Source organism: Pseudophryne corroboree, chromosome 6, assembly GCF_028390025.1.
Source record: "Pseudophryne corroboree isolate aPseCor3 chromosome 6, aPseCor3.hap2, whole genome shotgun sequence".
Classification (NCBI taxonomy): Eukaryota; Metazoa; Chordata; class Amphibia; order Anura; family Myobatrachidae; genus Pseudophryne; species Pseudophryne corroboree.
Genome location: NC_086449.1, coordinates 496,952,197 through 496,967,800, shown reverse-complemented (window position 1 = coordinate 496,967,800; position 15,604 = coordinate 496,952,197).

The window sequence follows — 15,604 nt, the reverse complement described above, 5'->3', positions numbered from 1 at the left end:
CAGTCAGTCTGACACTTGGAGACATAACACCTGAGGAACTGCTCCAAGGACTGGTTCACCCTTTCAGTCTGCCCATTAGACTGCGGATGGTAGCCTGACGACAAGCTGACAGAAATCTGGAGATCGGAACAAAATGCCCTCCAGAATTTGGCCACAAACTGGGATCCGCGGTCAGAGACCACATCAAGTGGCAACCCGTGGAGGCGCACAACATGCAGCATAAATAATTCAGACAGGCGTCTGGCCGATGGCAGCCCAACCAATGGAACGAAGTGCGCCATCTTCGAAAACCTGTCAACGACAACCCAGATGGCTGTCATCCCCAAGGATTTGGGCAAGTCCACCACAAAATCCATTGAAATGTGGGTCCATGGCTTAGATGGAATAGAGAGTGGATGTAATGGGCCAACAGGAACCCCTCTAGGAGTCTTATTTCGGGCACAGCTGTCACATGCCCGAACCCACTGATCCACATCCCTAGCCACCGAGGGCCACCACACCGCCCTAGATAGCAACTCCCGAGTTCTGGCAATACCCGGGTGACCTGCCGACTTCTTGGCATGGAATTCCAGGAACACTCGCTGTCTTAACCTAGGAGGCACAAACAAAAGACCTACCGGAAGGTCTGGAGGAGCCTGCTCCTGTGCTCTAAGGACTAATGACAAGAGGTCCTGGGTAATGCCCACTTTAATACATGATGGGGACACAATGGGCAATGGCTCCTCGGTGATCTCCTGGATTGGAGCAAAACTCCGCGAGAGCGCATCAGCCTTGATGTTTTTTGACCCAGGGCGATATGTTATCAAAAAATTAAAGCGAGCAAAAAACAAAGCCCATCGTGCCTGCCTGGCATTGAGGCGCTTCGCTGACTCTAAATATGCCAAATTCTTATGTTCGGTGAGAATTGAGACCACAAACTTAGCCCCCTCAAGCCAGTGTCTCCACTCCTCGAGTGCATCCTTAATAGCCAACAATTCCCGGTTACCCACGTCATAATTCATCTCGGCAGGCGAAAATTTACGGGAAAATTAAGCACAGGGATGAAGGCGATTATCAGACACCCCCATCTGAGAGAGCACTGCCCCAATACCCATCTCAGAGGCATCCACCTCCACCACAAAAGGACGCTCTGGATCTGGGTGTCGCAGCACCTTGGCCGAGACAAATGCCCTTTTGAGACGGGCAAAAGCCGCTTTGGGCTCACAAGACCAGTGAGCAACATCCGCCCCTTTCTTAGTGAGTGCCACCAAGGGCGCCACTATAGACGAAAATCCAGCGATAAATCGTCTATAAAAATTCGCAAAGCCCAGAAAACGCTGAAGCGCCTTCAAACTAGTGGGCTGCACCCAATCCAGGACTGCCTGTACCTTGGAACCCTCCATTTGGAAACCTTCTGGGGAGATAATATATCCTAGAAATGCGATTTGCTGAACTTCAAATTCGCACTTCTCCAGCTTCGCCCCAAGCCGGTGGTCTCTGAGTTTCTGGAGGACTAAGCGTACATGCTTCCGATGTTCCTCCAGGGAATGGGAGAAGATTAGGATGTCATCTAAGTATACAACTAAGAATCTATCCAAATATTCCCTGAGCACATCGTTCATGAAGTCCTGGAAGACTGCCGGGGCATTACAGAGCCCAAAAGGCATCACCAAATATTCATAATGCCCTGAGTGGGTATTAAAGGCAGTCTTCCATTCATCCCCCTCTCTTATTCGGATTAGATTGTACGCACCGCGTAGGTCAATCTTAGAAAAAATGGTGGCAGTACGAAGCTGGTCAAACAAGACCGAAATGAGAGGCAGTGGGTATGAGTTTTTAATCGTGATACGGTTCAATTCCCTGAAGTCGATGCAGGGTCGCAACGAACCGTCCTTTTTACCCACGAACAAGAACCCCGACCCAACTGGAGACTGTGAAGGTCTGATAAATCCCTTAGCCAAGTTCTCCTGAATGTACTCTGCCATAGCCTGAGTCTCAGGACGTGACAGGGAGTACAACCTGCTCTTGGGAAGCTTAGCATTCGGCAACAAATCAATGGCACAGTCATAGGGGCGATGGGGAGGTAGTACCTCTGCAACTCTTTTGGAGAACACGTCCGCAAAATCTGCATAACATCCTGGCAATCCTGGCAAACTTAGCTGCGAAAGCCTGACTGGAAGGCTCAAGCAACTCCTGAAACAATCAGTACCCCAACTAAGAATCTCCCCAGAGACCCAGTCAAATTGAGGATTGTGGGCCCTTAACCAGGGTAACCCCAACACCAATGGGGCAAAAGTACAGACAGTCACATAAAAGGACAATTTTTCAGAGTGTGTGGCTCCAATAAACAAAGAAATCTGGCTAGTGCAAGAGGTAATTTTACCCTGGGGTAATGGTTCCCCGTTTAACCCACAAATCTCAATTTCCGATGCCAAGGGTACTAAGGGAACAGAGTGTTTCAGGGCGAATTGGCGGTCCATAAAAACCCCGTCGGCCCCACTGTCCACAAAGGCCTCAGTCTTGACAGTTTGACCGAGGATCTTCAAGGTCACCGGAATGATAAAAGTCTTCTTGAGAAATTCTGACTTCTGACCTGACAGGATATTTCCCATCACCCTCAGGCCCTGAAGTTTTCCGGCTTTTCTGGGCATGATACTACCACATGACCTTTATTCCCACAGTACAAACATAACCCCTGCTGTCTCCTCCGCGTCTTCTCACGCGAGGAGAGGCGGGTAGCCCCAATCTGCATAGACTCCTCGGAAAATTCCTCAGAGTCTGAGGTTCCCTTAGGAAAGAAGGAAACCTCGGTCTCCCTTTCAAGCCTGCGCTCTCTCAGCCGTCTATCCACCCGAATGGATAACTGCATGAGCTGATCCAAGCTATCAGGCAAGGGATATTGTACCAGTTGGTCTTTTAACTGGTTAGAAAGACCTCTTCGGTACTGGTGTCTCAGGGCTGGGTCATTCCACTGGGTATCATGGGCCAACCTCCGAAACTCCATGCAATAAACCTCAACTGGCCTTCGCCCTTGCTTAAGGATCGAAATCTGAGCCTCGGCTGAGGCCGTCTTGTCAGGGTCATCATACAACATGCCCAGTGCCGTAAAAAAAGCATCAACACTTTTAAGCGACGGACAGTCAGGCTGCAACCCATATGCCCAGACCTGTGGGTCTCCTTGTAGCAAGGAAATCACTATGCCCACCCGCTGAATCTCCGACCCAGAAGACTGAGGCCTAAGCTGGAAATATAGCTTGCAGCTCTCCTTGAAACAAAAGAACTGCGAGCGATCTCCAGAAAAACGATCCGGGAGATTTACTTTCGGCTCCTTAACCCCTGAAGGTACTGCTGCTGCGGGAGCTCCGCCAGCGGCCTGCGAGGTGTGCATTTTAATGGACAAATCATTAAATTGTCGAGTCAGGACCTGCACCTGATCGACCACCTGTTGCAAAGTATTTTGAGGGGTATGCTCCATATTCCCACAAAATTTCAACAGGAGTATTAGGCTGCTGAATATGTTATGCACACCAGTGCCAGCAGGAATGTACTGGTGTCTGAACGGTGAGGGATGCAAAACAAATGAACTCACAGACAGACTGGGGAATATGACATTACATACACAGAAGGTGATAGGGTAACAAAATAAACACAAAGTGAACAGAGAAGCCCAAAGGCTAAGAAACTGGGTGTCTCCCTAGTATTAGGAATGCTCAGATGGAAAGAAGCGAGATGTAGTGATTTAATACGTAGAGAACCCGAAATGCTGTTGCTAAGGGCAACAGCAAAACCCTAAAGGGTTACCAACGGGTGTGGCAGTAAACTCCTTGGTCAGAGATGGAATAATAGACACAAGGAGAGTCTCCACAATCCTAGTCCTCACTTGCAGTGCACTGGTTCAGCTTACTGCCACTAAACTGACACCTGAACACCTTGCACAGTGAGAAAGGATTTTGGCAGGCAAGTCTGAGAATACAGCCGCAAACTTGCTAGGTTCACAGAGTAGCAAAAGAACCCCAGCAGGTTAAACGACTGACTCCAGTCTTACTGCTAGGTCTGGATTGGCAGAGTGTAATACCAAATCCCAAGGCCTATTTGCAGTAAGCAACAAACAAATACAAAGTTTACACAGTACTAGCTAGCTTTCAGGAACTGACTAACCAACAAAGATTCAGCAGCATCTGCCTAACCTGAGAAGAGGGTTTATATAGCAGGTGCTGTCCACGCCCCACTCAGACCTCACAGACTGTGAGCACAAAAACCAGCACCGGATCCCCTGCCGTGCACAGAGCCTGTAACCACTGCACAGCAAAAGACCCGAACCGGAGTATCAGCTACGCTCAGGTTACTCCGCTAGCACTTGTCTCCCGGTTGCCATGACGACGTGGCAGCACAGAGCAGGAGACCCTAACACTTCTCTCCCAGAAGTACAGACTTTTGTGAAGGGAGTGCTGCATATTCAGCCTCCTTTTGTACCTCCGGTGGCGCCTTGGGACCTTAACGTGGTGTTGAGTTTCCTTAAGTCGCACTGGTTTGAACCACTTAAAACGGTGGAGTTAAAATATCTCACTTGGAAGGTGGTCATGTTGTTAGCCTTGGCTTCGGCTAGGCGAGTTTCGGAATTGGCGGCTTTGTCTCATAAAAGCCCCTATCTGGTTTTCCATATGGATAGAGCGTAATTGCGGACCCGTCCTCAATTTTTGCCTAAGGTGGTGTCATCTTTTCATATGAACCAACCTATTGTGGTGCCGGTGGCTACGCGAGATTTGGAGGATTCCGAGTCCCTTGATGTGGTCAGGGCTTTGAAAATTTACGTGGCCAGAACGGCTAGGGTCAGAAAATCAGATGCACTGTTTGTTCTGTATGCAGCCAACAAGGTTGGCGCTCCTGCTTCAAAACAGACTATTGCTCGCTGGATCTGTAACACGATTCAGCAGGCTTATTCTACGGCTGGATTGCCGTTACCAAAATCGGTTAAGGCCCATTCCACTAGGAAGGTGGGCTCTTCTTGGGCGGCTGCCCGAGGCGTCTCGGCATTACAACTTTGTCGAGCTGCTACTTGGTCGGGTTCAAACACCTTTGCAAAGTTCTATAAGTTTGATACCCTGGCTGAGGAGGACCTCCTGTTTGCTCAATCGGTGCTGCAGAGTCATCCGTACTCTCCCGCCTGTTTGGGAGCTTTGGTATAATCCCCATGGTCCTTACGGTGTCCCCAGCATCCTCTAGGACGTAAGAGAAAATAAGATTTTAAACTTACCGGTAAATCTTTTTCTCGTAGTCCGTAGAGGATGCTGGGCGCCCGTCCCAAGTGCAGACTACTTCTGCAAGACTTGTATATAGTTTTGCTTACATAAGGGTTATGTTCTAGTTTTCATCGGTCTCGAACTGATGCTGTGTTGTTTCATACTGTTAACTGGTTCGTATATAACACAAGTTATACGGTGTGAATTGTGTGGGCTGGTATGAATCTTGCCCTTGGATTAACAAAAATCCTTTCCTCGTACTGTCCGTCTCCTCTGGGCACAGTTTCTCTAACTGAGGTCTGGAGGAGGGGCATAGAGGGAGGAGCCAGTGCACACCCATACCTAAAGTTCTTTCTTAAAGTGCCCATGTCTCCTGCGGAGCCAGTCTATCCCCATGGTCCTTACGGAGTCCCCAGCATCCTCTACGGACTACGAGAAAAAGATTTACCGGTAGGTTTAAAATCTTATTTTTTCTTCCAGTTTCAAAAATGGCATCACTTCCAGTCGCAGATTAAATATGGAAGCACAGGAAAGTTGGACACACCTGGGGGGGCGGGCGTGACTTTGAGGACTGGGGAGATCACTGGTGGACCTACCTTTGCTTGATTGTGGACCTTGTGCATGGGTATCCAGGACTTGGCAGCTCCAGTCCTATTATTCTATCCAGGAGGGTAATTGTATGGTGCCAGAGTGCAAATGGCCACTAGGAAACTTTCCACTATATGTGGTTATATATATTTTTATCGGGATACAATCAAAATGCCGGCTGTTGGGATGACGGAGTTCAGTAGACCGAACCCGGAATCCCAACAGCCGGAATTTGACCGGTCGGCGGAATACCGACACCTGCCTGTAATTCCCACTCAATTTGGTGAGTCCACCAACTAAGTGGGAATAGAACCTGTGGCGAGCTTTACGTGGCGAGTGCAGCGAGCCTGCAAGGGGACTCGCTGCCGGTATTCCGGCAGATCAGATGCCACTGTCAGTATACTGACTGCCGGCATCCCCTCTGCCGGTATTACATACCAGATCCTTGTTATCAATGTGTCTAATTTGAGTGTAATGTATAAATAAATGTTATCCTTTATCTGGCAATATTGTACTACTTTTTCCTGTTCTTCTGCTTACCTTTGAGAGGTGGGATTCAGAATGTGTTTTACATGGGGTGTTTTTGAAAGAACATTCAAGTCCAACAGATGTGGATACAGGAGTGAAAATTAATTTGATCAAGTTGTGAACTTATCCAAAGACGTATTTGTATTTTGTTCTTACTGCTACAATGCAACAACACAACAAAGAATCAGACTCTTTTGGGGGCACGCTTTTAGATAAATGTGTGTTTTAAAATATAAGTTTTAATAAATTATTTAATGAAATATTGTATTAACAATTCTCTATGATTATTGAATCGTTTTTCTTAAGACATCTATTTCTATAAACCCTTATTGCAATCTTGACTGTAATATACATAGTGTTCACGCAAGGCTGTTTTAGCAGGGCGCCACGCCCTGCCCGATTTTTTACAGGCAAAATCCGCCCTGCCCTTTCTGCGGCGCCCTTCTAAACAGCCTGCCCACTTCCTGCTCTCCCAGCGTGTATAGATGCTGTGCGCATGCACACAGCATCCATTCACGCTACGGGAGAGCGCTTGGGGGAAGCCCAGCACCTCTGTAGGTGCTAGGCACGATGCCACCAGCCGCCCACGTCCTCTTTAGTGACGCTGCCAGCCGCACACTCCCGCTTTAGTGACACCGCCTTCCACCCACGCCCCCTTTTGTGATGACGACGCCCACCCACGCCCCCTTTAGTGACACCGCCGCCCACAATTTGCATCGTCATGCAAGTTCTGTTTTCTTGTTTGCCCATTTGATTATGTACTGTATAATGGGTGCTGCAGATCCCTTGTGGCACCATATAAATAAAGGATGATGATAATAATAATAATATATAAAAATGGAAAGTAATGTAAGTGTTCACAGCTAATTGTGTACTTCTTCCACCATGACCTGAATTGTCAAGGTGAAAATATATGTGATACAAAGCACCACTGACTGACAGTATTACCCACAGAACATACAATGATTCCAAGGTCATAGATCGTATACTCTTTGCATTAAAAGAGTGGGTCCTGTCTGCTATAGCATCTGACTATTAATTGTTTCAGTTGGATGCGGTCAAGATCCCGCCGGACGGAATCCCAGCAGTCGGAATACCGACACCAAAATCCCGACCGGCACAATCCCGACATATTCTTCCTCTGTGGGTGTACACGACACCCATAGAGGGAGCCGAGCGTAGCGAGGCACCGTGCCCGGAAGGGTCTGCGATGCGCTCGCCCCCCTGTTGGGATTTTGCCGGTCGGGATTCCGGTGTCAGTATTCCGACCGCCGGGATTCTGTCTGGCAGGATTTCGTACTGATCCCGTTTCAATAGGTTCTGTACAATAACATCTAGTGGGAGAATATAAAAAGTGTTTTAACCTGGCAAATTCACAAAAAGAAAGTCCCATTATTGTGGGGTGCAGATTTTTTTATATAATTCTTCACTGGAATGCAAAGCAGACTACAACACAGATGACAATATATACAGTACATATATGTATTTAAGTCATGTGGTTGCATTCATGTTTCACAGGAAAAAATAAGAATTTACTTACCGATAATTCTATTTCTCATAGTCCGTAGTGGATGCTGGGGACTCCGAAAGGACCATGGGGAATAGCGGCTCCGCAGGAGACTGGGCACAAAAGTAAAAGCTTTAGGACTACCTGGTGTGCACTGGCTCCTCCCCCTATGACCCTCCTCCAAGCCTCAGTTAGGATACTGTGCCCGGACGAGCGTACACAATAAGGAAGGATTTTGAATCCCGGGTAAGACTCATACCAGCCACACCAATCACACCGTACAACTTGTGATCTGAACCCCGTTAACAGCATGATAACAGAGGAGCCTCTGAAAAGATGGCTCACAACAAATAATAACCCGATTTTTGTAACAATAACTATGTACAAGTATTGCAGACAATCTGTACTTGGGATGGGCGCCCAGCATCCACTACGGACTATGAGAAATAGAATTATCGGTAAGTAAATTCTTATTTTCTCTGACGTCCTAGTGGATGCTGGGGACTCCGAAAGGACCATGGGGATTATACCAAAGCTCCCAAACGGGCGGGAGAGTGCGGATGACTCTGCAGCACCGAATGAGAGAACTCCACGTCCTCCTCAGCCAGGGTATCAAATTTGTAGAATTTAGCAAACGTGTTTGCCCCTGACCAAGTAGCTGCTCGGCAAAGTTGTAAAGCCGAGACCCCTCGGGCAGCCGCCCAAGATGAGCCCACTTTCCGTGTGGAATGGGCTTTTACAGATTTTGGCTGTGGCAGGCCTGCCACAGAATGTGCAAGCTGAATTGTACTACAAATCCAACGAGCAATAGTCTGCTTAGAAGCAGGAGCACCCAGCTTGTTGGGTGCATACAGGATAAACAGCGAGTCAGATTTTCTGACTCCAGCCGTCCTGGAAACATATATTTTCAGGGCCCTGACTACGTCCAGCAACTTGGAATCCTCCAAGTCCCTAGTAGCCGCAGGTACCACAATAGGCTGGTTTAAGTGAAACGCTGAAACCACCTTAGGGAGAAATTGAGGACGAGTCCTCAATTCTGCCCTGTCCGTATGAAAAATTAGGTAAGGGCTTTTATAGGATAAAGCCGCCAATTCTGAGACACGCTTGGCTGAAGCCAGGGCTAACAGCATTACCACTTTCCATGTGAGATATTTTAAGTCCACAGTGGTGAGTGGTTCAAACCAATGTGATTTTAGGAACCCCAAAACTACATTGAGATCCCAAGGTGCCACTGGAGGCACAAAAGGAGGCTGTATATGCAGTACCCCCTTGACAAACGTCTGAACTTCAGGAACTGAAGCTAGTTCTTTTTGGAAGAATATCGACAGGGCCGAAATTTGAACCTTAATGGACCCTAATTTTAGGCCCATAGACAGTCCTGTTTGCAGGAAATGCAGGAAACGACCCAGTAGAAATTCCTCTGTAGGGGCCTTCCTGGCCTCACACCACGCAACATATTTACGCCAAATACGGTTATAATGTTGCACAGTTACATCCTTCCTGCTTTGATCAGGGTAGGGATGACTTCATCCGGAATGCCTTTTTTCTTCAGTATCCGGCGTTCAACCGCCATGCCGTCAAACGCAGCCGCGGTAAGTCTTGGAACAGACAGGGTCCCTGCTGGAGCAGGTCCTTTCTTAGAGGTAGAGGCCACGGGTCTTCCGTGAGCATCTCTTGAAGTTCCAGGTACCAAGTCCTTCTTGGCCAATCCGGAGCCACGAGTATAGTCCTTACTCCTCTCCTTCTTATGATTCTCAGTACCTTGGGTATGAGAGGCAGAGGAGGGAACACATACACTGACTGGTACACCCACGGTGTTACCAGAGCGTCTACAGCTATTGCCTGAGGGTCCCTTGACCTGGCGCAATATCTGTCCAGTTTTTTGTTGAGGCGGGACGCCATCATGTCCACCTTTGGTTTTTCCCAACGGTTCACAATCATGTGGAAGACTTCTGGGTGAAGTCCCCACTCCCCTGGGTGGAGGTCGTGTTGTCCACTCCCGGAATGAACACTGCTGACAGTGCTATCACATGATTTTTCGCCCAGCGAAGAATCCTTGCAACTTCCGTCATTGCCCTCCTGCTTCTTGTGCCGCCCTGTCTGTTTACGTGGGCGACTGCCGTGATGTTGTCCGACTGGATCAACACCGGCTGACCCTGAAGCAGAGGCCTTGCCTGACTTAGGGCATTGTAAATGGCCCTTAGTTCCAGGATATTTATGTGAAGTGACGTTTCCATGCTTGACCACAAGCCCTGGAAATTTCTTCCCTGTGTGACTGCTCCCCAGCCTCTCAGGCTGGCATCCGTGGTCACCAGGACCCAGTCCTGAATGCCGAATCTGCGGCCCTCTAGAAGATGAGCACTCTGTAACCACCACAGGAGAGACACCCTTGTCCTTGGAGACAGGGTTATCCGCTGATGCATTTGAAGATGCGATCCGGACCATTTGTCCAGCAGATCCCACTGAAAAGTTCTTGCGTGGAATCTGCCGAATGGAATCGCTTCGTAAGAAGCCACCATTTTTCCCAGGACCCTTGTGCATTGATGCACTGACACTTGGCCTGGTTTTAGGAGGTTCCTGACTAGGTCGGATAACTCCCTGGCTTTCTCCTCCAGGAGAAACACCTTTTTCTGGACTGTGTCCAGAATCATCCCTAGGAACAGCAGACGTGTCGTCGGAATCAGCTGCGATTTTGGAATATTTAGAATCCACCCGTGCTGTCGTAGTACTACTTGAGATAGTGCTACTCCGACCTCTAACTGTTCTCTGGACCTTGCCCTTATCAGGAGATCGTCCAAGTAAGGGATAATTAAGACGCCTTTTCTTCGAAGAAGAATCATCATTTCGGCCATTACCTTGGTAAAGACCCGGGGTGCCGTGGACAATCCAAACGGCAGCGTCTGAAACTGATAGTGACAGTTCTGTACCACAAACCTGAGGTACCCTTGGTGAGAAGGGCAAATTGGGACATGGAGGTAAGCATCCTTGATGTCCAGAGACACCATATAGTCCCCTTCTTCCAGGTTCGCTATCACTGCTCTGAGTGACTCCATCTTGAATTTGAACCTTTGTATGTAAGTGTTCAAGGATTTCAGATTTAAAATAGGTCTCACCGAGCCGTCCGGCTTCGGTACCACAAACAGCGTGGAATAATACCCCTTTCCCTGTTGTAGGAGGGGTACCTTGATTATCACCTGCTGGGAATACAGCTTGTGAATGGCTTCCAATACCGCCTCCCTGTCGGAGGGAGACGTTGGTAAAGCAGACTTCAGGAACCGGCGAGGGGGAGACGTCTCGAATTCCAATTTGTACCCCTGAGATACTACCTGCAGGATCCAGGGGTCCACTTGCGAGTGAGCCCACTGCGCGCTGAAAATCTTGAGACGGGCCCCCACCGTGCCTGAGTCCGCTTGTAAGACCCCAGCGTCATGCTGAGGACTTGGCAGAAGCGGGGGAGGGCTTCTGTTCCTGGGAAGAGGCTGCCTGCTGCAGTCTTTTTCCCCTTCCTCTGCCCCGGGGCAGATATGAGTGGCCTTTTGCCCGCTTGCCCTTATGGGGACGAAAGGACTGAGCCTGAAAAGACGGTGTCTTTTTCTGCTGAGAGGTGACCTGGGGTAAAAAGGTGGATTTCCCAGCCGTTGCCGTGGCCACCAGGTCCGATAGACCGACCCCAAATAACTCCTCCCCTTTATACGGCAATACTTCCATATGCCGTTTGGAATCCGCATCACCTGACCACTGTCGCGTCCATAACCCTCTTCTGGCAGAAATGGACAGCGCACTTACTCTTGATGCCAGAGTGCAAATATCCCTCTGTGCATCTCGCATATATAGAAATGCATCCTTTAAATGCTCTATAGTCAATAATATACTGTCCCTGTCCAGGGTATCAATATTTTCAGTCAGGGAATCCGACCAAGCCACCCCAGCACTGCACATCCAGGCTGAGGCGATTGCTGGTCGCAGTATAATACCAGTATGTGTGTATATACTTTTTAGGATATTTTCCAGCTTCCTATCAGCTGGTTCCTTGAGGGCGGCCGTATCAGGAGACGGTAACGCCACTTGTTTTGATAAGCGTGTGAGCGCCTTATCTACCCTAGGGGGTGTTTCCCAACGCGCCCTAACCTCTGGCGGGAAAGGGTATAATGCCAATAATTTTTTAGAAATTAGCAGTTTTTTATCGGGGGAAACCCACGCTTCATCACACACCTCATTTAATTCATCTGATTCAGGAAAAACTACGGGTAGTTTTTTCACACCCCACATAATACCCTTTTTTGTGGTACTTGTAGTATCAGAAATGTTCAAAACCTCCTTCATTGCCTTGATCATGTAACGTGTGGCCCTACTGGAAAATACGTTTGTTTCCTCACCGTCGACACTGGAGTCAGTGTCCGTGTCTGGGTCTGTGTCGACCATCTGAGGTAACGGGCGCTTTAGAGCCCCTGACGGTGTTTGAGACGCCTGTACAGATAATAACTGATTTGCCGGCTGTCTCATGTCGTCAACAGCTTTTGTAAAGTGCTGACACGATCACGTAATTCCTTCCATAAGACCATCCAGTCAGGTGTCGACTCCCTAGGGGGTGACATCACTATTACAGGCAATTGCTCCGCCTCCATACCATTTTCCTCCTCATACATGTCGACACAACGTACCGACACACAGCACACACACAGGGAATGCTCTGATAGAGGACAGGACCCCACTAGCCCTTTGGGGAGACAGAGGGAGAGTTTGCCAGCACACACCAGAGCGCTATATATATACAGGGATAACCTTATATAAGTGTTTTTCCCTTATATAGCTGCTGTATAGATTTATCTGCCAAATTAGTGCCCCCCCTCTCTTGTTTTACCCTGTTTCTGTAGTGCAGGACTGCAGGGGAGAGTCAGGGAGCTTCCCTCCAACGGAGCTGTGAGGAAAAATGGCGCCAGTGTGCTGAGGAGATAGGCTCCGCACCCTTCTCGGCGGCCTTTCTCCCACTTTTTTAAGGAAAAATAGGCAGGGGTTAAATGCATCCATATAGCCCAGGAGCTATATGTGATGTATTTTTTGCCATATAAGGTGTTTTTATTGCGTCTCAGGGCGCCCCCCCCCCAGCGCCCTGCACCCTCAGTGACCGGAGTGTGAAGTGTGCTGAGAGCAATGGCGCACAGCTGCGGTGCTGTGCGCTACCTTATTGAAGACAGGACGTCTTCTGCCGCCGATTTTCCGGACCTCTTCAGTCTTCTGGCTCTGTAAGGGGGCCGGCGGCGCGGCTCTGGGACCCATCCATGGCTGGGCCTGTGATCGTCCCTCTGGAGCTAATGTCCAGTAGCCTAAGAAGCCCAATCCACTCTGCACGCAGGTGAGTTCGCTTCTTCTCCCCTTAGTCCCTCGGTGCAGTGAACCTGTTGCCAGCAGGATTCACTGAAAATAAAAAACCTATACTTAAACTTTTTACTAAGCAGCTCAGGAGAGCCACCTAGTGAGCACCCTTCTCGTTCGGGCACAAAAATCTAACTGAGGCTTGGAGGAGGGTCATAGGGGGAGGAGCCAGTGCACACCAGGTAGTCCTAAAGCTTTTACTTTTGTGCCCAGTCTCCTGCGGAGCCGCTATTCCCCATGGTCCTTTTGGAGTCCCCAGCATCCACTAGGACGTCAGAGAAAATAAAATAAAATTGCACAATAACCTAAACATTGGTAAATCATCGATAGTACCATTGATAGGCTTGACTCCTTGTCCCAGTTTCACAGAATATGATAATACAAGGCAATCCATAACACAACTGAGAAAAAGCAGAAAAAGAACTCTCACAAAATTACTACATTCCTGATTCCAGTGTCGGACTGGGGCATGTAGGGCCCACCAGGTAAATGCAGTGGGAGGGGCCTATGTTAGGGGTGTGGCCAGTCTGCAGAGGGGGTGTGGCCTGCCCCTTATTGGTTTGACTAACCATTAGAGAGTGCAACTTTTGGGCCCCTTTATAAATATATACAGTAAATTCAGCATGCATGATAATAATAATGTATAAGATTAATAACAGATTAATAACAGCAATACACTGTAGAAAATACACCATAGTCCAGTATAAGGTAACATATGTATGATGTATAATTCAAGTGCACAGTCTGGAACCTGATCCTTTGAGCAGGAGGTGGGCCCCCCAGGCAGGGGGGCCCACCGGTGGTTTCCACTGTACCCCTGTGGTCCAGTCCAAGCCTGCCCGATTCTCACACTATATTACATTCTCCCTGTTTCGTATATGAATTTATAGCTGTAAATTCATACTTGCCTACTCTCCCAGAAGCTTCTGGAGACTCCCGATTTTTGGGATACCCCCCACCCCCGGAAGAGCAGGCAGATCTCCCGCATCCGGCTTTCACCCTAGTGAAGTGGGCAGGATAGATAAATACTCTCCGGTATTCGCGGGTCTGTGGGATGGAGAGCAGCTAAAATTATGCAAATTGAGTCATTTTAGCCCTGCCCCCTTCCCAGCAGACCCTGCATTTTCCCGGTCCTGCCCCCCGAAATTCCCTGCAGCGTCTCCTCTCCGGGCTTCTCCAGGAGAGGAGAAATTTAAAGTAGGTAAGTATGTGTGAATTGCATACAGTTTTTAACAAAAACCTTTGTTTAATCAAACTTATTTGCAGTACATTCTAAATATCCAGTCTATCTGCCTCTGATGCAATCATCACTGCTAATTGTATGACCAGGTACAATAAACCAAGTGCTCTGGAAGACATTTCCTGCCAATAACCCTAATTAATGATTTGCATGCAGTGGGCTATGTTATTAGGGTGTGTACACAGGTGAGATTTTTTCTTAAGATTTTGACTATATAGTCAAAATCGTAAGAAAAGTTAGTGCAGATCGCAAGGTAAAAGTCACCTTGCGATCCCGATGCGTGGTCCCGCCAGGTCGGCATCGCAAGAAAAGATAGGCTGTGCAGGCAAGTCAATCCTTGCTAGATCGGTGTACTATCTAGTTCATCTCACATGTCAATGACATCTCACATAAGCCAAAATCTCACATAAGCCAAAATCGGAAGCACACATAGTACAGATCTCAAGAAAAGTTAGTCAAAATCTGTCCTATCTGGCCTCCGGGGAGTTCAAGGGAAATCGCAAGTAAAAAATAAGAATTTACTTACCGATAATTCTATTTCTCATAGTCCGTAGTGGATGCTGGGACTCCGTCAGGACCATGGGGATTAGCGGGCTCCGCAGGAGACAGGGCACATCTAAAAAAGCTTTTAGGTCACATGGTGCGTACTGGCTCCTCCCCCTATGACCCTCCTCCAAGCCTCAGTTAGGTACTGTGCCCGGACGAGCGTACACAATAAGGAAGGATCTTGAATCCCGGGTAAGACTCATACCAGCCACACCAATCACACCGTACAACTTGTGATCTGAACCCAGTTAACAGTATGATAACACAAACGAAGTAGCCTCTGAACAGATGGCTCACAACAACAGTAATAACCCGATTTTTGTAACAATAACTATGTACAAGCATTGCAGACAATCCGCACTTGGGATGGGCGCCCAGCATCCACTACGGACTATGAGAAATAGAATTATCGGTAAGTAAATTCTTATTTTCTCTAACGTCCTAGTGGATGCTGGGACTCCGTCAGGACCATGGGGATTATACCAAAGCTCCCAAACGGGCGGGAGAGTGCGGATGACTCTGCAGCACCGAATGAGAGAACTCCAGGTCCTCTTTAGCCAGAGTATCAAATTTGTAAAATTTTACAAACGTGTTCTCCCCTGA